This window comes from Etheostoma spectabile, unplaced genomic scaffold (assembly GCF_008692095.1).
Source record: "Etheostoma spectabile isolate EspeVRDwgs_2016 unplaced genomic scaffold, UIUC_Espe_1.0 scaffold00018944, whole genome shotgun sequence".
Lineage (NCBI taxonomy): Eukaryota > Metazoa > Chordata > Actinopteri > Perciformes > Percidae > Etheostoma > Etheostoma spectabile.
Genome location: NW_022604579.1, coordinates 1 through 25,382, shown reverse-complemented (window position 1 = coordinate 25,382; position 25,382 = coordinate 1). Strand labels below are relative to the sequence as shown.

The following is a 25,382-nucleotide window of genomic DNA, read 5'->3' as shown; positions in this document are numbered from 1 at the left end:
AACCAAATGAGTAAAACAAAATCCAGAAAAAGTGAAGGAATATGAAGGCTGAATCCCATTTCTCTATCTTACCCCTACCCCTTGGCCATCGAAACCAAGGGGCAAGGGCTAGGGCTGAAAACCTACCCCTAGGAAATGGGACACCACTTTGTCGTGGTTACGTCACCAAGCAAGTGTAGCCTTTTCGCTTTAAAAGTTATTGTAGTTTATAGGTTTGGTCACACCCATTATTATAAGCAAGATTTGCATAAATGTAGTTGATATGACCTTTCCAAAAATCAAAATGTTCATTTTGACTATAAAAACACAATATTTATTTATCTTTGCCTGCATTTGTGTGCTGTAAAATGCTCAGCTTTGAATGGGAAAGATGATCCATCATACATGGTTCTTAAGATTGCAATGGTTAGTTCTGCCTTGTAAATATAATTGAATATTGAATAAACTGTTCCTCCCAAAATATGTTTTGTTTTATGTTATTATACTTTGTGTTGTCATACAGGGGAGTTATACATATTCAATTTTTACCTGGATGCGTAAACAGGCAGCTGTTTGCTACAAGTTTGTCATATTAATCATTGCAGGGCATTGCAGAAAGTAGTTAGGAACCACTAGTGTACAGGTGTAAAGTCAAATATCTAAACAGGAAACAGCAATATCATAAACTACAGTGGGGCTTGAAAGTTTGGGCAGCCCAGGTAACAATTTGTATTAATGTGCATAAAGCCAAGAAAAGATGGAAAGATCTCCAAAAGGCATCAAATGACAGATTAGACCAGGGGTCCCCAAACTACGGCCCGCATTTGACCCGGCCCCCTGAACAATACCAGAGACGGGGAAAAGAAATGCTACTATGACCTCACTTTGCCCCAGCACGTTTTTACCCTTATGGCCACCCATACCCCAGTCATAGAACGTGAACGTAGTTTGGTTGTCTGTTGGTTAATTGGAAGGTATTCTTAACGTTCCCGGAACGTTCGTTTTTGGTTAGCCCAAATCCTTTGTAATGGGGAGACACAGCATCCACAGAAATGCATAGGGTTAGTTTGTAAACCCAGTATTGCAGCTGTGTAGCAACACATTACGTCCCTTGCTGTATCTTTCCATGATAACTGCCTAAAGTGCGTTGCAAGATGGCTGCCGATCTACCTGGACTAAGGATTTTGATTTTATTGTCTTTATTTATGTACTGTATACTGCAACTAATTAAAAAAAGGATATCTTATTTGTAACATAAACGCAAGCATGTTAACATGATTAAACAAAACATACAATGCAACAAAGCAGACACGTCACGCACAGCAGCAAACAAAGGGAAAGATATATGCACTCCATCTAAAGCCCAACTCTGGCCTCGCCCTTTTGAATGAGAGAGCTGGGGGCCCTTCTATGATAGCATCAAATTCAACATTTTTAAAACACTAAGAAGGCTCGACACAGCATAAGAATTTACTCCAAGTGTCACCTGGGGCTCAAAACATGAACTCAGCAATGAGAACATGGTTTGTGCACAAAGAGTTTACTTAAAAGAAAAGATTTGGAGCAGCTCACTGCATGACTAGCATAGCAAAATGTTGTTAGTTGTTGACTTCAGCCAAACTTTTTTTTTGGTCAACCTGACAAGAACCGGAATATAACAAAGCAATACGAGGGAAAGAGTTTAATGTTAAACCACAAACCCTCCCATTACAACCACAACATAATTTAACTGCAAAGTATTTCGCTTACTTCTCCGTGAGCGCAGCGTGGTCCTGGTCCCGTAGCTTTTTCTTCTTCTCCTAACGGAGGAATCGGTCTGCTCAGAGCAGCGGCCCCCTACTGGTGGGGGGTTGTAACGGTTAGGTTTTCAAACTGAATAAAGAAGTGAACTATGTCTTTTGAGTCATACGCTTCTAAATCTTGTGACTGGAACTCCAAATAAATGTTTGTCGATCCTAGCAGCAAGCTAAACCTGCTAAGATGGCGCCTGTGTTTGGCTTGGCCGCTGCTGCGTTGCATATGTCTCAATTTTCAGTGTTTTTACTGGTACGTTTTGTCATCATATCAGCCCTAACGTCTAATGATGGTGTCTCTGCTGCTCGGACCTATGATCGACGCTCGTTGTTGGACATCAGAGAGTCTATGGAAGGACTCTTTGATAGTTGGGAAAGTTACAAACAAACTTTTCCACCCCCGCTCGTGTGTCCTCCCTCCTCACCTGAGTACCGGCTTCTGTTTACGGCCAGGGGGCCTGGAAATCCCAAGAAAAGACCGAGGAGAAGGGGCTGCAGAGCTGGCGCTCAGGTCAAGATGCGGCAACTTTCCTGGATGGGTGTGCTCTGGCCTCGGTGCGGGGAGCGGGCCCGGTGGTTGCGGCCGGTCTCTCTCTCTCTCTCCCCCCTCCAACATGCGGGTGAAGATGCTTCCCAGCCGCAGCGCTCTAGGATGTCTCCCCCCGTTGGGGGGGTGAGCCTGCTGTCCCGGCGACGTGCCGGTGGGGCTGCGGACCTGTCACTACCGATGGTTGCTGTGCTGTCTGACCAGCGATTGGCCGCTCGCCGAGACTGGAGATCACGTGACCGTGTCGCCTGTTTGCGGTCGGTTCCGTCCGTTGTTGTGGATGCTGGCCTGCCGTCACCGTCCCGGTTTGCCCTGCTCAATGCTCGTTCCATTTCTAACAAAGCTTTTATTCTTAATGAGCTTTTTACCAGTGAGAATATGGATTTCATGTTCTTGACTGAAACGTGGCAAAGGGAAAATGAGTTTTTTCACTTAAATGAGCTCTGTCCTGTCGGCTGCTCTGTTACTGGGACGCCCCGCATGGCACGCCGTGGTGGTGGGCTTGCTGTTGTGCATCGTGACAGATTCACATGTAGAGCTATAAACTCTGAAAGTTTTTCCTCTTTTGAATCTCAGATGCTCAAAGTTGGTGTTTTTAACACATTGTATTGTGTGTTAATTTACCGTCCTCCAGGCCCGGCTGGTGTTTTTCTTACAGATTTTACTGACTTTTTATCATCGATCATCAAACTGGAGAGGGTCCTAATTATTGGGGACTTTAACCTGCACATTGATGATATTGCGTGTAACACAGCTACGGATCTCTTATCCCTCACTGACTCTTTTAATTTTACTCAGCATGTTACAGGACCTACACACATTAAGGGTCATACCCTAGACCTTGTCTTCTCTCTTGGTCTTGATATAGTAAATGCTCGGGTAGAAGATGTTCATGTGAGTGATCATAGCTGTGTGTTCTTTGACATTAACTTTCCTCTGGAACCTCTGCCCCTGGGAAATAGGGCTCAAAGGCGAATTATTCACCATGATGCTGTTGAGAGGTTCTCTGCCTTGTTTGATCCTTGTTCACTGATGGGAGGCAGTGATGTTGATGTTTTTATCCAGTCTTTTAATAATCAGTGCTTAGCACTTTTAGATATAGTGGCACCAGTGAAATTAAACATCGTCTCCCATAAAAAACCCTGTCCTTGGGTTGATGAAACTATCCAGAGTTTTAGGAGAAATTGTAGAAAAGTTGAACGTCTATGGAAATCTTCTAAACTCGAGGTTCATAGGCTTCATCTGAGAGAACTAATGGCTACCTTACATGAGATGCTAAGAAATGCGAGAACTCGCTTCTTTTCTCAGCTTATATCCTCAAATAAGCAAAATCCTAAAATCTTGTTTGACACTATAAATGCAATAGTTTCTCCTTCTGCCCCTCAAGCAACTGTATCCACTAAATCAGACTGTAATGAATTTCTCCATTTCTTTGTAAGTAAGATCAGAGATGTTAGGACAAACATCCCACCATCACTTACTCAGAACTTTACATGTGATTTGTCTTCTGCTCATTCTTGGTCGTATTTTAAACCTGTGACATTACAGGACATCACTTCTCTGCTACATACATTGAAACCCACGTCTTGTCCTATGGATGTTCTCCCTACTGTGCTATTTGTACAAGCATTTGATTCTATTGGCCCTAGTATTGTGGAAATGCTCAATACCTCACTTTTAACTGGTGTCGTTCCTTGTTTTTTTAAACATGCTGTTGTTAAGCCTGTACTTAAAAAGCCCAGCCTGGATCCTTTACAACCTAAGAGCTACAGGCCGATATCCAAACTTCCATTCATGTCAAAAATTCTAGAAAAAGTTGTAGCAGAACAACTAACCCTTTTCTTAGAGAACAACGAGCTGTTTGACAAATTCCAGTCTGGTTTTCGTAAAAAGCATTCCACAGAAACTGCACTTCTTAAAGTTTCTAGTGATATTCTGATGTCAGCTGATTCTAAAGAATTCACAGTTCTGGTTCTCTTGGACCTTTCATCTGCTTTTGACTCTGTTGATCATAATATTATGATAAATAGACTTCGTGATCTGGTTGGGATGTCTGGATCAGTTTTAAAATGGTTTTCATCCTATCTTTCTGGTAGAAGTTTTAGTGTTTTTGTAAACCAGATCATGTCTGAAACTGCAGGGTTGTCATGTGGGGTACCTCAGGGTTCTGTCTTAGGACCCATCCTGTTCCTCTTGTATATACTCCCTCTAGGACAGATAATTAGTCATTTCAGTGACATATCGTACCATCTGTATGCGGATGATATTCAACTTTACTGCTCGTTCAAGGAAACTGAGTTCCATAAATTGTCTTCCTTAACTAACTGCTTGACTAGTATTAAACAGTGGTTATGTGACAACTTCCTACTTCTGAACTCAGATAAAACAGAAACGCTGATTATTGCCCCTGAGAGTAAAATCCCTCTTATTAAACAACACATTGCTGACTTAGGCTCGTCTGTCCAGCCGAGGCTCAGGAGCTTAGGTGTTGTTTTTGATTCAGCGATGTCCTTAGAGTACCACTCAAAGCAATTAGTCAGAAACTGTTTCTTCCAACTAAGGAATATATCCAAATTAAGAGCACTGGTGTCAAATGGTGAGTTAGAGATGATCATTCATGCTTTTATTTCCTCTCGCTTAGATTACTGTAACAGTCTTTTTACTTGTTTGAGCAAGAAGGAGCTTTACCGTCTCCAGGCTGTTCAGAACTCTGCTGCAAGGCTTTTAACTCACATTAAGAAAAGAGCACACATCACACCTGTTTTAGCAGCACTTCACTGGTTACCAGTCCAGTATAGAATTCAATTTAAAATCCTGGTTCTTACTTTTAGAGCCCTGCATGGTCAAGTTCCTTACTACATCTCTGAGTTGATTCAGCTTCATACTCCGATCCGTAGTCTGAGGTCATCAGGTCAGAGATTGTTAGTTGTTCCCCACACTCATTTTAAATCCAGAGGGGATCGTTCATTCCAAGCAGTGGCACCTCGGCTGTGGAATGCATTGCCAACATTTTTACGGTGTATTAATTCTTTTGATTCTTTTAAAAAGCAACTCAAGACGCTGCTGTTCAAACAGGCTTTTAGTTAGACGTGGGGTTTTTTATGGTTTTGTTTTTATGTTTTCCATTTGTTTTTAAGTGTCTATTGCATTATATTGTACTCATTTTACTGTGAAGCACTTTGTGATTTTTATCTGTGAAAGGTGCTATATAAATAAATCTTACTTACTTACTTTGTGGGTTTGAACAAAGCTCGTTCACATAGTTCATAAGATGATAGAGTTCATCACACAGACCTGCTGAAGAGTCTGATCAACACCATGCCAGTCTTCATGTAAATCAACATCTTTCAGAATTAATTTAACAGGTTGAGGCAATTATGACCTCACACATCAGCTCCATGAGAAGACAAATAATAATATAATAATAATAATAATAATAATTGGCCATTATTAGCAACCATTCATCCAATGTTCCAAAGGCACATTCTGTTTACTAATCTGATATCATTTTAAAAAAAACTAGAAACATTACAGAACCCTTTTGTAATAATATAAGCACATGATGTAATCTGAAAACTGCTGCCCTGGTTTAAAAAAAAAACAATTAAACTGATCTCAGCTGGTATTCTGTCTATAATGGAGTACAATGGAAATTTCTAAGTGACCCCAAACCTTTGACCAGTAGTGTAGGCTACAACATTCAGTAACTATCATCCAATAATTTGATGTCATGGTGGATTCAGTTCTGTAACAGTTCTTTAAATTAACTCAGATTTATACAGATCTACACATACACCTACACAACCACTGACATGGATTTTAAACGCACTCTACTGTGTGTGTAAAGTCTGCAGTATGAGCTTGAATCAATAGTGAAAGAACTTGACGCCAACTCCATGCTAATGTTGTGTTTCTCTGTCTGGATATGTGGTCTGGATATTTACCTTTGCAGAGAATTGTTTGTTCATAGCAAAGAGTAGAAGCTGTTTCGTGTGAGCACAGTAAAAATGAATGAATATTTTGTCTGACATCCTGTAAAAAGGACCATTTACACATCATTACAGGTTGAACAGCTACCCCTGTTTGAAATAGAAGAATGTGCCTTATGGCCCTTGTGATTTTCCTGGTGATTTTTCCTGGAACTGCTGTGTAAATATCCAAACACTCAACAGGCTGTCTCAGGGAATGCACGCTGTTATTAATCATGTTATTGTATTTTTTTTTGGTCTGGGAAGTGGGACTGGGCACGGAGGCGGCCCGGATACAAACAGGGGAGGACGAGGGGGGAGGTGGTGGAGGGAAGGGGAGGGTGAAGAGGGCGTACAGGTTATTCAGCTGAAACCCTGGTTATTTTTCTTGTGAAATTGCCTGTAAATGCTCGTATTGTTTTATGGGTTTTACACATAAGTGTCAGACAATGTTAAGGTGTCTCCTCTCGTACCAAAACATCTGTTCATCTTTCACAAAGAGGACCTTTTATGGCTCCAGAGACACATGTACACATACATGCAGACATGCAGGAGCAGACATGAGACTGGTTTTGTCTCCTGTAACACTAAATGTGGTTCTACTGTGAAAAAGAGAGGAATGCAGCGAGAGTACAGAAGGCCTATTTGTTATTGAGAGAATTCTGTAGACATTTTGTTAGAGGATGACAAACTTAAAACTTGACTATATTTTGACCAACAGTTAACATAGGAATTATGCAGACATGCATTGAATTAACATTGATGTGTATATCACTTAAATGTTACTGCTCGGGTTAATTTAAATTACTTTATATAGCCTACTGCTGGGTAACTTTCCCCTATCACTGTATGCCCAGGTTTATTAAACTTTTTCGTGATCACTACTTATTTGTTCTAGTTCTGTAAAAAAAACATTACTTAATCACATTTGTTTGTAATAATCAGCTTAAGTATGCAGTGCACAGATCAAGCAGAGATAACTAAGGACGTTTCTGTGTTGGAGGGGCGGGGTCGTTTGAACAGTTCTGCACAGAATTGGTACAAAGGCAATGCATGTTCTGAACGGTTTCAATCGTAGTTAAACTCTGTTTAATGATAATCTGTTATTGTTTTGGTGTGCATTCATGCTACGTGTGTTTTAGTTTTGTATGGTCGATTTAGTGTTCATTTTTAATTAGGGCCCGAGCGGTTCACACAGCAGGGCTGTGGAACCCTATTGTTTTCCTAGGGATTTTCCATTATTTTTAGGGGTCCAAGCCAGAGGGTGCGTGCACCGCAGTAATCGCAAGGCGATACGCGGTTCACACAGCAGGGCTGTGGAACCCTGTTGTTTTCCTAGGGATTTTCCATTATCCTCCTCCATTATTCTTCTTCTCCGCATTAAACTGCCGCTGCAGCCTAAACCGCACATGGGGGTGAAAAGTTATCCAAAGAATTTTGGTGAAAAATGTGCGAGTTATACAGTACCAACTTCCTGTCAGGGTTCTGGAAAGAGGAAGTTGCATATCTGGCCAAGATTTATACCAATTGCCACCAAACGTGACACATTTGTTCCGCATAGTGACTTGAGCAGCCATGCCAAATTTTGAGTGAATTGGACATTAGATGGCGCCTTTAGAATTTCTTGTATTTTTTTTTAGAAAGAAAATGGAAGTAAGTTATTACTAATAAAGTTGTATATGGTAACAATAAAGTCATAAAGATTATTTTATTTAAAAAAGTAATTTTATGAAAAATGAAGAAATTACAATAAATGATATATACATCAAGACTTATGTTTACGGAAAAAGCAAGTACATAAATGCCAAAGTGAATCTCTATATTTAGCAGTTATAATGTTCATTCATGTATTCAAGTTGTTCAATGTCTCACTTTTATTTTTGAATAGTATTTGGTTATGTAGTTATATGATATAATCTATTTTATTTGCAGTATTCAGTACGGGATCCTGAGGCATCTCGGGAAGAGGTCTACAGCCAATTAATGAAAGCCATAGATGGCATAATGGATGTTGTCTGTAGGGAGGTGCGTCTTAGGCAAACATTAATTAAAAAACAAAATTGGCAATTGAATGAGGTCAAATCTGACTTGATGCGGGAGAAAGAACGTCACGGTAATGAAAAGGAGAAGCTTCATCACAGAATCCAACAATTGGAGCACCTTCTGGCACAGAATGAGTTGGAAGGTTTCTTTAATCATGATGATGGAAAGTGTTTGTGTTTAGTAGACGTTTGCATGTTGGCCCAAATATGACTGTGGTGGAATGGTTGATTTGTGTCATCTGATTTATTAAAAAAATACACAAAAAACCAATGTTACTAGAACCAGTACAGAGTTGTGAACATGAACTTTCTGGTAACAGTGTGTTCACATTATAGTTCACTTTTTGTTTTGGGAGTGTAATATGGAATGTGATAATATACAATTTTGGTTTTGATTGTGTTGTTAAAAAAAATATTGTGAGACAAATGCTTAGTTATAATGAATGTGTTTTATTTGTATTCTCAGCACTCTTTAAAAATGAAAACGAAATGGCTGCAGAAAGGATGCAGACCACAGTGTTGTCCAAGGAGGAGGAAGGAAGGAAGCTGTAGAGGAAGATGAATAAAAAAAAAATGAAGGGGAAGAGGAGGGTGTTTTGTATTCGTATTTATATTGTTTTTTTTAAGTATATTTGTGTTGTACAGTTATAGTAATGTTTAATAAATATTATGCTAAAAATGTTCTCACTAATGGGGGGGTATCTTGACAGAATATGTGTTTGTCATATAGAATGCTGTGTGAGTTAAATACAGATTGATGTAGAGAATAATTCATCCAGTATAAGAAGGTTTTTAAGAAGTATTTACCACAGAAAGTAATTGCTCAATATTTGCCCTTGAAATATATACTCTGTGTGTCTCAGCTACAATATACTGCCTTCTGTAGGTTGCCTACTATTTTGGCTTGGTACCTTGTTCTCTCCTGTTGCAATCCGTGCTCACAGTTTAATAAACGTGAGCAAAGTAGGACAGACGTTGAAAGATTTTAAAATTCTGGGATCAATTACTCTACAGTGAAATTATATTAAATCACAAATGACCCATCTTTCCTAAAGTATTAACATTAACAACAAGCTACAAACTCATTTTTATCAAAACGAGCCGTCCTCCAACCTGGAGAAATGATATTGGTCTTTAAAGCAGCCGGTGGTGCTTACAGAGCTGCCAACTTTTCCAAAAACCTTGGAGTGAGATTTGGGGGGGCAACCCATATTTTGCCGCGTATAAAGCAATTTCTTTTGCTCTTTCAGCATCATTAAAAAATTGAAAAATAAACTATTAAATGGCACTTTCTGGAGAGTTTTGTGCAAAAAAAATGGAGAAATCAAGTCTTGCATGATATGTGCAAAACTGTAGGGTTAAGAGCCTTTGTGTTGTTGTAGTATCAACAGGTATTAGGGCATTCAGCATTTACATTATATAGGCTACATTATTAACTTCTCATGATATAAGAACTGACCCAGACAATGTGCCAAACATAATGAGCCCCATGAAGAGACAGTAGCATATGTCAGCAACAGCTGAGAAGATTTGGGTCTGTGGGGAACAGGTCCAGGGGTCCCTGCCTGGTGTAGGGACCAGGGACCCAAAGTTAAATTAATGATGAGGGATCAACTAAGACCACTGAAATTCTAAGGAATAAGAACCACTGAGTTACATAAATTCTAATCCCTTAACCTTTGTGCCGAGGTTCAGTAATGTTTGGCCCTCATCCTCTGTGCCCCACTTACTGGATTTACTTTTTGGGGAAATAAAGACTATTTGTTCATTTTATAAAACATTAAATTAATTATTTACAGTTAAATTTAGAGATGCACAGAGGTTAGAGAAGCACAATAGTGGCCCAACGTTGCAGTATCGTATAGTATAGTAAATATAGTATAGTATAGTATAGCTCAGATGTGTTTCATCAGATTTCTGCTCATGTTTACAACTTTATGCACATTCAAAATATAACTCCTCCCATCTCTGTTGTCCGAGATTTGGAGAGTTGTGCATGTCATTGCTCCGCTGCTATGGTGGATCTCATTCAGACCGTCTGACAGACACAGAGGCCCATTTGGGTCTCTGGTCTCTGACAAAGTTTAGAGGAGGCTGTACGCTGCGCATTATCGGAGGACTACACAGATGCAACGCGTCACTGCCCACAGCAGAGCGAGTCCACCAGCCGCGCTGCTCACCTCTATTGTTACAGAGAGTGGACACGAAGCGACGGACGGGTCTGTGATACTCAGAGCTCATACCTGAAGCCGGGGAATTGCACCTGGGATGGCTCGTGAAAAAAATGTTTTCAGTTTGCGACAATTCGAAACTTACGCAGACAGGGAGCGCTCTTGAACCCCCTCACAGTCTCTGAAAGCACAACTAGTCGATCACGAGTGGCTCAACAGGTAGATCTATAGATAAACTCATCTTTCAGAAATTTGACCAACCGGGTTGACACTTCAGCGTGAGAAATCGGGAGGGAGGCGTGTGAGCGTGTGAAACCAGTCAAATGCGTGTGTCTCACGGCCAATGCGTGAGAGTTGGCAGCCCTGAGTTTAGACTACAACACCGACACCAAAATATCTATTCATTTAATGATAAAAATAAGGTAGTGTCTCCAAACTTATGTTTTAACAGTAAGGGCTTTTATACAACTAGGAAGACAAAAGTTATAAGGTACAAGACTGACTGTACATATTTCGTTATCGAACGAAGGAACTACTCATCCCATAAACCACTGCGCACCACTGAGTAAAGGGAGCTAATGGTTGTTTAGCTAAGAGCTAATTCGGCTAACCGCTAGCGGTGACAGCGTGTAATAACTTTAAAAGACTAAAAATAAAACCTGAAAACATTTAATCTTTAAAATGTATACCACTTATTTAAGAGTGAATCAAGCTGTCCACTGGGTGTCAGCTTAATTACTATATTTGCAATTAATTATAGTATTTTCAAAGAAAAACATAAAATGTATTTGTATTATGTTATTCCAGCCATTTTGTAATTAATATGTTATCTAAATTATTAATTACACACTAATGTAAATGAATTGCTCACTAATAAAAATGAGTTATTCCAAAGAAAATCATGTTGGCGCACTCAAATTACCTGTTGGTCCACTACATTTCTAGTCAATATACCCTTCTGGTTTAAATAGGGAGTTCCTAAAGGAAGATTATGTATCAGAAATATGTTTTCAGTGGCCATATAGTTCAGTAATTCTAAGTTAAGTCAGTGTGTTGTTTTTACTTTGCCCCTAATCAAGTACATGGTATCCGTGTGTCTTCTTTCAGGTGTATATGACACACTTACGGCAGCTGTGGCTCAGTGGTAGAGCGATTGCCTGCCAATTGGAAGATTGGTGGTTCAATCCTTGCCCCTGCAGACACTGAACCCCGAGTAGCCCCCGATGCTGCGCGAGTGTGAATGTGACGGCTGGACAGTTGTTGGACAAGGCAGGAAGGTATGGTATTGTTTGCTGAAATTTTGTTGCTTAAGAATAAAGTATTTCACTTTCGCATAGTTAAGATTTTGAAATGTATCTGTAATTGCAGATAACTCAACAAGCAGACATTGAAGATTCCTATGTTGCAGCTAACATAAAGGTAATTCAAACAACTTTACCTAACCTTGATCCTTAATAACCAATAACTTTTGTCAATCACTAATTTATGTTTATTTTCAGAGGGACTATGGTCTGAAAGAATGCTCCGTTTTGTCAAATCCTGTGTGGTTTAACCAGGAACTTTTGGATGTGTTGGGTGACGGCAGGATTCACCTTCCTCCTGCACTGATCAAAGCCATTCCAAAGGGCCAGAAGGTAACAGGTTTACTGTGGTTTTGTCTTTTACTTGAAGGTGAAATGAGTACAATATTTTCATAAATTATGTGTGTTAGTAAAGAGCAAGTTTTCATGTTTCTTTTTCTTCCCTCAAAAGACAACCACAAAACTTCGCGAGAGACCAAATGGATGCAGGAAACAAAACTCTACCAGCAGGTTTGTCTTTGTTTGTGAATTTCACAAATGTTTTCTTTCACTTAGTTATAGACAACAAAACATATTTGAATGTATTTAGTTAAAAGTTTTGTTTCATATTATTTGTAGGAGGAGGCAACACCATTGGTGGACTTGGTCAGCCCATCACCTGCCAGAGTTGCGGTGGAAGAGGTCAACCCCCATTCTTCTAATCCATCATTGAAGGACACCAGGGAGGTTTGATAAAGAGACATAGATGTTGTCAGGCAGTGTTAAGTGTTTGCTACATAAAACATTTGTCACCTTTTAATCTCTAAACATTTTTTTAATTATGACTACAGGACCATGCCGTAAAGCTTCAAGAAAGAACCCCAGTGTCACAGAGGACAGAGGATGTTCATCAGGTTTGTTTTCTATTCAATTTATATTAGGTTTTCAGCATTTAAAGGTCTGCTAACATGTACATGGTATGTTATTGTAAAAGTATCAAGTTTACATTATTTCAATAAACCTCTTGCTTTGTTTGTCTGTTTTTAGATGCCAAGCAACAAAAGATGCAAAATGGCACAGCATGAAGACAGCAAAGGTATGGAGCATGCAGTGGTTCAATGTACATGTGCTGATAATGCTGTGAAGCCAATAGTTGTTGGGAGCAAGCATTTCAGAGTGCTTGAAAAGAGTACTACTGAGACAATGTGTGCTGCTGCAGCTCTGATAAGGCATGAAGTTACCAATTTTTGCACTTGGAATACTTCTGTGTTGGATTCAATACACGAGCAAGGACAAATTTTGGCCTTTGACAAACCAGAAAGAGGTTTTGAAGGACAGTATAATGTTTTCAATGCGTGTTTCAGCTTGTCTGTGGGTACAGAAATGACAGGTTGTTGTGTTTACTCTGACTTGTATTACTCATTGCATGCAGCACTGCTGGAAGAGAACCACTGTTTGTTGAATTTGAATGGGTACTATTGTACAATTGTACAACACAACAATTATTTAGTTGTTTTGGATTTCAATGCTTGCAATACCTCTGGAATGCCTTCAGATTATGGGAAGAGTATAGCACTTGTTCACACTAGTTTCTTGGAAATGATGATGCACATTTCCCACTTGTCAAAGGCACTGCATGCAGCAATGTTTACTGTTAGTGTGAGGATAGAAGTTGAAGACAGAAGTCCCTTAGCTAATGCATCAACACATACACCGGTTTATAGTATTGAGAACACAACAGGTCTGTTTCATTATGTTCAAGGATCCTTTCATCAAGGGGATGATCAATTTGGTGACAATGCAGGGAGGCAATGTGTTCCAAATTCCTTGGCAGCAATGGTTAAGCATGAAGAAAAAAGCATTATGACATGGAGTTGTCAAGATGTAGACAACACTCTTGTATCAGGGGACATCTTTTACACATTTTTGTCAACATCAAATATGATTTCTGATGAGTCAGGTAATGGTTATCGCCTTATAAATGACTTGCCAAACAAGGCAACTTTCAGGAATAGTGCCTATCTCTTACAATACAATCAGCCTTTAGTAGGACATTTGCATGTAAATGAAGGAGAGTTTCTGGTTGCCGGCTTTGCTTACACCTTAACTGAAAACATTTGAATCATGTGATCGATGTTTCTTTAGGTTTAGGTTTAATAGTTTATTTGAACATAAAAAAAACAACAACATTAAAATAAAAGATTTATATACATGCATTCCTGCATACATATATAATTAAAATGACATAAATAAGGTCATGTACTTTTTAGCACAGTCTTCCAATATTGAAAGTCATTCAAACGCAACAAAAATTTTCCATGTTCAAAAGGAGTAGGAAGAAGTTGATAAACAACTTATCAAGTCCGACCCCCTTTCTCTACTTTTATCCTTTAGTAAATCTTATTCTTCAGTTATTTACACATTATTATTTACACATCCTAGACACAGATGCATACATACTCAAACACTTATAAACCCTCTTTTTTATTATATATATTTAATATATTAATATATAGACATACCAGCATATAAATGCCAAGAAACCATACAGTCTACTACAATACCATCACTTCAAGTCCTTTTCGTATCCCTTTAATATATTCATTTTAAATAATCTCTTGAAATTACTCATTGTTATAGATGATTTCATCTCTTCACTGCAGCTGTTCCATAAAGTAACTCCTTTAGTTGAGATGCAGTGATATTTAGCATTCGTTCTTATAGGTTTTGTTTTATATACAAATATTCCTCTTAAATGATGTTTGCTCTCTCTTATTTGGAACAACCCTTGGACACTGTTTGACAGCTGATGATTATTTATTTTGTACATAATTTGTGCAGTTTTAAAGTCAACAATATCTCTGAATTTTATTGCTTTTAATTTAATAAACAGTGGATTAGTTGGTGCTCTATAAGTGGTTTTATTTACAATTCTTAAGGCTCTCTTTTGAAGAATGAATATAGGTTCAGTGTTGGTTTTGTAAGTGTTTCCCCATATCTCCAAACAATAAGTAATGTATGGAAGTATGAAGGAACAATACAGCATATATAATGAGCGCTGGTTTAATAAATAATTGGTTTTATACAGTATAGCAATTGATTTAGATATTTTACCATTAATATAGCGTATATGTGGCTTCGTCGATTATGACGCCCAGAAATTTAAGTTCTTTTACTCTTTCAATTTCAATATCATCTATCATAAGTTTTTTGTGTAAGGTTGTGTTACGATTACCAAAAATTATAAATTTAGTTTTACTTAAGTTTAGTGTTAGTTTATTAGCATAAAACCAGCTCTTCATCTTTTTTAATTCATTTTCTGCTGAATCCAAGAGTTGTTCCAAATTTTCCCCAGAACAGATTAAATTAGTATCATCAGCAAATAAAATGGTTGTCAGTGTTTTTGACACCTCCCATATATTATTTATATACAAGTTAAACAACAATGGCCCCAACACTGACCCCTGGGGGACCCCAAAGGTGATTTTCTTTATCTTTGATTTATGGTTTTGCAATTCAACATATTGTGTTCTGTTCTGTAAGTAGCTATTTAACCATGAAAGTGCAGTCCCCCTAATTCCATATTTGCGTAATTTCATGATCAGTAAATTGTGGTCTACTGTATCAAATGCCTTCTTAAGATCCAAGAATATCCCCACTGCATATTTGTTTTGTTCTATTGCTGTTGTTATTTCTTCTACAAATTGTATAATTGCATGTGAAGTTGTCCTATTAGCCCTGAAACCATATTGCTGATCACAGAGAATATTATGTTTAGTAATGAAGCTATCAATCCTTGTAGAAAATATTTTTTCTAATATTTTTGAGAATTGGGAGAGCAGTGAAACAGGTCTATAGTTTGATAGTGTATGTTTTTCACCAGCCTTGTATATTGGTATCACCTTGGCCATTTTTATTTTATCTGGAAAGACTCCAGTTTTTAGAGATTGATTACATACATGCGTTAGAGGTTTGGCAACACAGCCAATAATACTTTTGACCATGAACATGTCAATACCATTCCAGTCGGTGGACTTTTTACTCTTAAATTTGTTAACGATCTCAATAATTTCTTTTTCATCAGTTCCCTTAATAAACACAGATTCATTAATTTTTACATTCTTGCTTAACACATCATTCATATTGTCAGTCTTTGCAAACTCTTCAGCTAAACCTGGACCTACTCCAACAAAATAATCATTAAATTCATTTGAAGCTAAGTTCATATCCTTAACCTCTATATTGTTTTTTGTCAGGAAATAGTTAGTGTCTACTTTTGTGCCTTTATTATTCTTGATAATTTCATTCAGTACCTTCCAGGTGTTTCTTATATTACTTCTGTTGTCCTCTAGTAATTTACCATAATATTTCTTTTTATTGCTTCTCATGATTCTGGTCAGTTTGTTTTTGTATACCTTGTATTTATTTTCTGCATCTTTTGTCCTCTTCTTTAAAAACTCTCTATAATAAATTTTTCTTTTTACATGCATTTAATATTCCGTTAGTTAGCCACGGTTTATCTTCAGATTTCTGTTTTACCTTTTTCTTTACTAGAGGACAGTTTTTTTCATAAAGTGATGTTACAAGAGCCAAGAATGAATCATAAGCTTCATTCACATTATCTACGTACACTTTACCCCAGTCTTGCTTCATTAAGTCCTCTTTAAATGTCTTGATGTTTTCTTGGTTTCTGTGTCTGGTCATTGTGTAAATAGGGTTGTCCTTCCTGGTCCTGGTGTAGTTGCTGTCATAAACTGTAAATATTGGTAGGTGGTCACTGATATCGTTTATTAGTAATCCACTCACTGTATTGTTATGTATGCTGTTTGTAAATATATTGTCTATTAGTGTTGCACAGTGAGAAGTAATTCGGCTGGGTCTGGTAATTTTGGGATTGAGGCCTAGACTAAACACAGTGTTGATAAATTCCTCTGTCATTTTATGGTTATTTGGATTTAACAAGTCAATATTGAAGTCCCCACAGATGAACATAACTTTTTGACTAGTTTTTGTAAATGTCTCTTCCATCCAGTCCTTAAAAGTGTCAATATTCGAACCTGGTGACCTGTATATGCAACTTACAATGATATTTTTCTTCTTTTCCATACTTATTTCTATTGTGACACATTCCAATAAATTATTCACCGCCATTGACATTTTTTCCACCCCTTGTAATTTAAAATTAAAACTTTGTCATAGAGCTAAACCATCATGAACATACATCACTGGAAAGGTCTTGACCTGGAGAGTAACATATATCGATCTGACGGTTCCATATTATTCCTGCTTTGAGATATTGACCTTGAACCTTGACCTCAGGGCATATTTGAAGTTTATAATTATGAGACAAAAAGGGTTACAGACATGAAACCAGCTGTTATAGAAAGATGTTGACATGGGTTATAATTAGTCACCAAGGTGTGGTTGGGAGCTATGGTGTTAAAACAAAAAACTCCCCACTGAAAAGAACACTTTATATTTGACATCAGCACCTAATAAATAATTATACTGCATGTAGGCCTATATGATCTATGCTAAGAAAAACAACACTTTTTGTTTGTTGATATTTTAACTAAAACAGGAGACCAGCGCACCACATGCTCTCCTCACATGACGCAAAGCAGACTGTCCTCATCTCCATAGTAATGGTAATTTATTTTTCATAATTCAAGGTGTGATTTTTAAAATTGACGTATTTTACATCAATCTACTGTAGGCCTAGTTCTGCATTCTAAAACACAAATTTCTTTAAAACAAGAGACGTTAAATGTTCCACTTCATGGCTGCTGTTTTTGTTTTCCCAACAGGAAGCTCGCAAGTCATATGATTTAGACACAAAACAAAACATTTGCAAAAACCTTTTAACATCGGGCTTGACAGCTGTTATGCCTGCCTTATGCGCCTGCAGTCCTAGTTCCTTTAGTCACAACTTCATAGGTGTGTGTTGATTCAAACATGATGAGCACATGCATTACCAATGTCTTCAGTGTGTTCTACTTATGGTGACAAGCCACCCAATAGGTGCTCAAGCTTGCAGCACCACGGAGAGCAGCCTTCATGTCACTAGCGGTTTGGATGTCAATCAGTTCGCTGTGATTGGCCGCCTCGTCCAGCGACAATCACCTTCCCCATGTTAGCAGTTTACAGCCTTATGAATATGAAGCATAGTGGCTTGCTATTTTACAGATAATATGAGTCTGTCAACACTGACGGCTAAAAATAACATATTTCAAAGGCAAATTGATTTATGAAATATTACTTGGGATACAATATTCATTTTTATTTTACAAGAGCGTCCGATAGTGTCTGCCGAGAAATATTCTGGCCCTTGAAAAAGTGTAGTTGATGACTCCAGCCTTGGAATATAGGCCTAATGCTTACTACAGACTTACCTGAAAGGAACAACTTACACAATGGGATAAAACAGGAAACTGACTACTGAAACTATTAATGAATCAAACAACAGAGACATTGACTATAGTTGAAACAAGAGTTCACTTTACTGGGTGAAATTAACAAAGTTGGTTTTCTAGAGCAAAGTGACTATGCCCTGTTCAAAATAAAGACTATATGTCTTCAGGTAGAAAAGGTAAAAGAAGAGGGAGAGAGAATTCCTATACTAACATGTGGAACATAATAATAGCACTCTGTTGCTTTAGGGGCAGAGGCTGGGGACTAACTAACATAAGGGGGTTTACATTTCAGAGGAATTTGCAGTACATGCTCTAAACACAAAGAAATCTTCCAACAGCAGTAATGGCCTCAGGATTCACATACAAGTTTTACACCACTGTTTGGTTCAACACATATTCTTATAGCCATACACATCTCCCTCTAATAACTACTCTCCCAGTTCCTCATCACTTGAGGAAGAATTCTCTGAGTCTTCCTCTTCCGAGAAGTCATCTAAGGACAATGTTTGCAGTCCAAGAATACTTTTGTATGTTGTGCGTGCTGTGGCCAGTTGTGCTTCAACTTCACACAATCTTCTCTTCAGCACACAGAGTAGTCCCTCACGTCCTTTCTCCATTAATCCGGCTGTACTGCCTGAGAATATAACATTAAATTAGAAAAAAATGAGCCAAGTGGTTACCAGAGAAGCACATTGAAGAAAATGACTAACTATTGTCCTTACATTTCCCATTGATGTCTTCAGTGAACTCTTCAATCAGTCCAGCAACATTCCTCATGTACTCCATGTGCTGCTTGACTTCACGAACCACAATAACTTCTTCTTCTTTCAGTCTAGCCAGCAGCATTGCCTTGTCAAAAACATTTTTTTTCTGCTCCATATCACCATGACCTGTAAAACATATCGGGACAGAAGATATTTTGCACGTTGTTCTAGTACTATAGAGAACTAAACCCTGACAGGATGAGCTAGAATCCCAGATTCCATATGTACATTAGATGTGTGCAACAAACAATTTGTCAGTGCATTTCAGAGGAAGTACTTACATTCCCATGGCCAGGAGTAGTTGTCCATAGCCAGGAGTTCATTGGGAGGAGGCAGTTTTTCATCTTCCCCCACAGTAGCATTGTGGTCATTGATGGCAACTTCCAAGGCTTTCTTCTCAACAACAATCTTTCTTCTCAGTTGATGCCTTTGCTTATTCCCACCTACAATGAGAAAACACAAAATGAGTGTGCACTCACACGATTACTACACAAAAGCACCATACAAAATAAGGCTTCACAATATGCATGTACAGTATGTGTTACGATTATTGTGACAGAAGCTGTGTGATCATTTTTGCATCACAAGTTTCGATATCATTTGAAAAATTGTGAAACAACAATTAAAAAAATAGTATGCTGCCCTGGCTTGTAGGAAAGGTACTTCATCTTCTAATGATGTTTTTTTTAAACTTTTTTTCTTATAATCTTGCTATATTTACTATGTATAAATCAGTAGTGATTTCATTTTTTCACATATCTACATTCCTAGTGGCCTTTTCTGCTCTCACCGGACTGACGATACAGCTGAAACTTTCGCTGTTTGATGCCCAGATATAATCCCTCGATGGTCTTCTGCAGGTCATTTGGATTGTTGCTCCTTTTAACGACAACAACAAATTAATTAATGCCCATCTCAGTTTACAATCAGACTCTTTTCAGATCCCCTGTATAAGAGCAGAGCCAAATGATTCTTTAAATATGCCATGACATTTTTGTACCTGAGGACCACTGCTGAACATCAGCCACCCACTGCTGAACTGTGTCTTGCTGTAGAGATAACTCAGTGGTGAGTTTCTCCAGGTCCTTTGATGCCTCTGTGATCCTTTGTACAGTCTGTCCAAATGAAATATCTGTGTTAACAAATGCTGAGACACAATTTAAAAACAACAATTATTATAAATATATTTGCCTAGTCAGTACCTTGATGTATCTTTTGGCCAGTGTCCGGTCAAGGTTTTCTGCCTTTCGCTTGTTCCAGCCACTTGCCTGGATAGTCAGCATGTCTGTGCGGACTTGACACACAATGTTTGTGCAGTAATTTAGGTTCACACTGAGGAACAAAGATCAGATACTACATTGATCGTTCTCTAATATTGTCACATAAAACTGGAAAGAATCATACACTTAATGTGTCAGAAGTTAAATTATCATAAAGAGTATCCTGATCAGTGTAAAAGTGCTGACGAGACAGTTGTTTTCAAAAGGGAGCATGCACTATGCACAGAACCCTAAAAAAAGCATCAGTGTTCAAACCACTTCTCAGAAGTGGAAATATGGGAAATATTAACATTTATAACATCTGGTACTGTTTGTCTTCTAGGGAGTTAGACACCTGCAGAGATTGGACTCCACCTGATCACGAGGAAGCACTCTATTGTAAAGAGGTGCTACACCTTCTGATTTGGTCTATGTGGAGAAGGATTCATTCTGAGAGAACCAATTGAAGACCAAAGATTGTAATAAAAAATAGCGCTACACTCAAAACAACAAAAAAATATGTTAGCTTGTATTCTCAATTTGGACACAACTATACATGGAAAATGCTTACCGGCTTTTGACATGTACTTGGAACATATGGCTGCTCTGGAGAGGAAGCTGTTAACCTGTTCAACCTCCTCCCCGATTGTTGTTCCAGCTCCTCCTTGATTGCGTCCACCCCATTTTAACTGTAACATATTTACATGAATGTTATCAGTTGGAAAACAAAAACTAGGGGCAGAGGGCAGACAATCATAATATGTTGTACAAATGGAAAGAAATTAATCTAATTGTCATTTTACCTCACACATCCATGAATGCGCTTTTGCATGCATGATGGAGAGAAATGGGCGCATGTTCAGCAAGTCCTCCAACTCTGGACAGTGGTCCACAACTCTCTGCAGATATGGCCAATATTTGCAGACCACATCAGAGCAAAAAAACTGGACAGTATGTGAAGCGAGCTGTTTCTGGAGATATAACGGGTATGCAAATATTTCTCCACGGAACATATTCAGTCCCTTCAGCAGAACCCCATGACGGCAGACAGCAACTTCAACACCTTCCTCGTCTAGTTTGCTTGCAGACTTGTTGGCGGACTCTCGTGCTGCTGTCCACTGACCCGCACCACATCTCCCTTTCCCTGGATTCTTAAACAGATAAGGGCACAAACAGACATTTACAGTTACATTTGACAAAAAAGTTGTAAATCATGGTATATGGCATTGATGCAGTAATGCCACTCTATTACTTAAATAAACTAAATGATGTTTAAATTTAGAAAAGAAAAGGCAAGCATTCATATAAATTGTGCTTACATGTCCAGTTGTTCCATGGATGTAATCAACAAATGAGGACACCTCAGGATCACTGGCCAAAAAGACTCCATCAAAAAACCCATCAGGTCTTGAAAGAAATATATAAATGCAGGTTACATTTACTGTATAAAAGTAACTTGTGGCTAGAATTTAATTGTACATGAATGTTACACACCCTGGTTGGCTTTTGAAACGATATAATTTGCGGTTCCCATCCACTGCAACTGCCAACATGGAGGGTGTGCATGCAGGGCACTGAAAGTGCTGGACCTGAGACAGCTTGTCAACCTCAAATTTGGCATAGGCCCATTCGAGGAAGGCCCTCTGCATTGTGTCCCCACATATCTTACCACTCTGAGAAAAAACAAAACAAAACCGTTAGTAACTGTTTAGAAGGTTGGCTTCAGACCATGGTCATGATGAACAAAAGGGCTCTGTCAAGAAATGTATGCTGAATCATCAAGGATTGTAAGAACAAGTTCTAACAATTAATCAGTTATTTAAAAGGTGATCCGGACAAACAAACAACGTAATTATGAATCCACTCACCGCCCAAAGAGTTTCGTTCGACCCTCGAGCATGCTGACAAAAGCTTGTCTTGACATCCCTGGGGCGGTGATTTTTAGATCCTCATACGTGGTGAACAAGTCCACCATGTACAAGGTCTCAAAATTGACAGTGGCTGGCCAGTAACCACTTTCAACCAGATCACTTATGATCACTGGCAAGGTTTTTCCACAGGAGCAGTTTACTGATGGAAGGAAGAGGTTGTATCTTCCTGAAATTTCAGAGAAAAACAATTATCTCTTGTTAAAAAAAAACAACAAAAACAGAACATGAATAAATAAAAAATAAAAATGTTACCATTTATTCCAATTAAAATAACTGGCTTTCCCTTTGAAAAGCTTGTTTTCCCGGTGGAGCAGTCGCAGCAGGGAGGAACAATTGGTAACATGCAATCTAAAATGCAGAATTAGTTTACATATTAGAGTGAATGAACCAAAAAACAACAGTGAGTGTGTTCGTGTAAAATGTAAACAGCCTATATAACCTGAGACTTAAAAACTACCTTTTTCATGATAGGAGAATTTCCCTCCCTCGTGCTGCTGAACAAAGGTGGATGGTGGCAGGTGTCTGAAGAACCCCTCCACCATGGATGCTCTGTTATGAAGCACCAGGGCCTCATGTGTGGAAAGGTCACAGGCTGTGCAGTAGAGTGATCGTGGTAGACAGTCCCTACACATCACTACAGCAGCATTGTGTCCACAGTGATGGCAAACCCCCTCCTTGGGCTTTTCAGATGACAACATATTGTTCACCATGACGGGCCTCATCACTGTCCAATTCTCCAGAGAGGAAGTTTGCCTGTTCCTCCAGTGTGAGGGGAGAGGTTGTTCAGCACCACTTCCCAAGAGGTCTCGGACATCTTGAATGAGGGTGTCTGAAAATGAAAAGTGAAGAAGGCAATGATAAATCTGGGCAATTATCACATAACAAAAGAGGAAACAAGTTTTAAGGGAAAAAACCCTAAATTTTTCGATGGTCACAGTGTCTTCAGTTGTGCTGGTAGACGGAGCACAGGAGGGTGTTACACTTGTTGAAGAAACTGCAAAATATGGATATCCATTTAGAACTTGCTCAATGAATAATGAATGCAACTAATGATGAAATAAAAAAACTAAAAACCAACCAGTGGCTGAATCTCGCTTTCGTTTCTCCCCAGCTCTAGATCTCTTTGGCAGAGGTTGACCATCTTTGTCGTCATCAAGCCAAACCACAGCTTTGGGAATTTATTTTTTGAACCTTCTTCTGTGTTCATGCTGATCCACCTAAATAAACAATCGAGCCACAGAATAAACCACCACTTCCCAAAGTTATCGCCACCTACAAACATCTCATTAGAAAACCATGTTATAATATTACATGTACAAATTCAGTCTATTGGTTGTGTAATGGTGTCTAATGGTTGTCTATTGGTCCTGTATTGACAGAGATAGAAAATCATTTCTACATTTAAAAAATAAAAAGAAGCTGAAACCTTTTGGCAGAATATTGAATGAAACTCTCACTGGCTCTAACGTGTGAATGTTACTTTACCTTGCTCTCATCCAGGAACGCATCAACCAAGAATATGGCATCTTCGGGGTCAAGGTTTTCATTTGTTCAGCTTGGTTGTTTTCTCCTCGTTTCCTTTTCCTCCTCGTTTAGCTTTTCCTACTTTTTCTTCTTCTTCTTCTTCTTCTTCTTCTTCTTCTTCTTCTCTTCGTGGGCCTTGACGCGTCAAAACCCATCAATGAGATCGCACAACACAGGAAGTCAAGTGCACAGAGGATCCGGTTGATTTTCAAAATTAAACACAGCGGACAAACCCGATAACTCGTCCCTTTATCAACATAAGTTTCTCCCGCTACCGCGGAATAATGTGTTGATGAGCAAATCCCCCTCAGACACAACGCATGTGGTCGAGGGGTTTGATCCGTTGGTTGGAGCGAAATCGCAATAGATTCCTATGTGGGGTCTGGGGTCCCAGCTAACGCTAGCTAGCTATGCTAGGCCAAACAGCGTCCATAGCAACCACAACGTGTCAGTATCACATTATTCTGGCGATATCGGAAAACGCAATTAAAAGCAATGAGCAAGCTAGCGATTATGTAGCTACATTCACTGAGAGAATTTTATGAAAATGAAATAAATGTCTCGCTAGAAATGTAATCAAAACGCAGCGTCCGTAGCAACCAAACGTGTCAGTTTCACATTATTCCGGTGGACATCTGAAAATCTTCGCAACAACGAGCAAGCGAGTGATTATGTGCATTCACTGAGTGAATATTATGAAAATAGAATATATATTCTCGCCTGAAATGTAATCAAAACGCATTTTTATGCAGAAACTAAGTCAAAAATTGATTATTTCACTAAAAATGAGAGAAATGTCCGCCATGTTTTTTGTTCTCACACGGCCGGAATCTTGAAAGTCACGTGGCTTGGACGCAAAACGTTAGAAAAAGAATAGGCAGAAAAAACGTAACAGTCATACAATTCAAGGACCATTATTGTAACCCCTCTACGTTATTGCACATTGGACCAACGTAGTCAGTGTACTTTTTATATGAGACTGGGTTGCAACGACACTGGTTTGTGACGTGAAAAGAGTCTGATCGATTGGGCGAGAGGGAGACGGGGAGAAGCGGTCTGGTTCTAGGGCGCAGCGTGGCATTTTTTCCAGGAGACCCCGGCCTCCGGATCAAATATGTTTTCGGTGGATTACAAACTGGATTACTCCTTGGTGCTGAGCGGACCGGGGAGGTTGCGTGAGTTTGTCCGTGCGGACAGTTATTAACCGCGGCTTCTGGCCACGCTTCTCCGGCCATGTTTTGTTTTGTGTTTGTTTTGTTTGTTTGTTTGCTACTCTGGATCCGGACTATTTAAGTTCATTGAATGACATTGTTTTTGTTGGAACGTTTGGGGGGTTTTGGGGGAAAAGTGTTTAAATGTGTGGGTCACTTTTAAGTGCGTTGACTGTATGTACGGAGGGGGTGTGTCCGATGTGTAATAAGTTGTGTCATATATACACCGCAGTTAAACCTACAATCTATGGTCTACTTTATTTTAATAAGCAGGGTTATTGAGCCGACCTAAAGGCATTTAGGGGGTTGGTAGTGTTGGGGGGGGGTTATTCAGGTGTTGTGTATTTAAAATAGGGAGGACAAGGTTATAGCCGACTGATATCAGTGATCCGCCCATTACCTTCATTTTAACGTTTGTACCTTTCCTTTGCTGAGTGAGTTTGGATTGTTACAGATGGTTGGCCAGTATGGGTGAATGGAGGATTCGATTGTGATATTGT

The 25,382-nt window shown here is 38.9% G+C and overlaps 1 long non-coding RNA gene across 1 annotated transcript; it reads left to right on the top strand.

The window, feature by feature from the left end:
- Positions 1-12,417: 12,417 nt before the first annotated feature.
- LOC116683356 (uncharacterized) lies at positions 12,418-12,876 on the top strand. The gene is made up of 3 exons (XR_004330542.1): positions 12,418-12,527; positions 12,632-12,694; positions 12,828-12,876. It is a non-coding gene; the product is annotated as an uncharacterized LOC116683356 (long non-coding RNA).
- Positions 12,877-25,382: the final 12,506 nt, after the last annotated feature.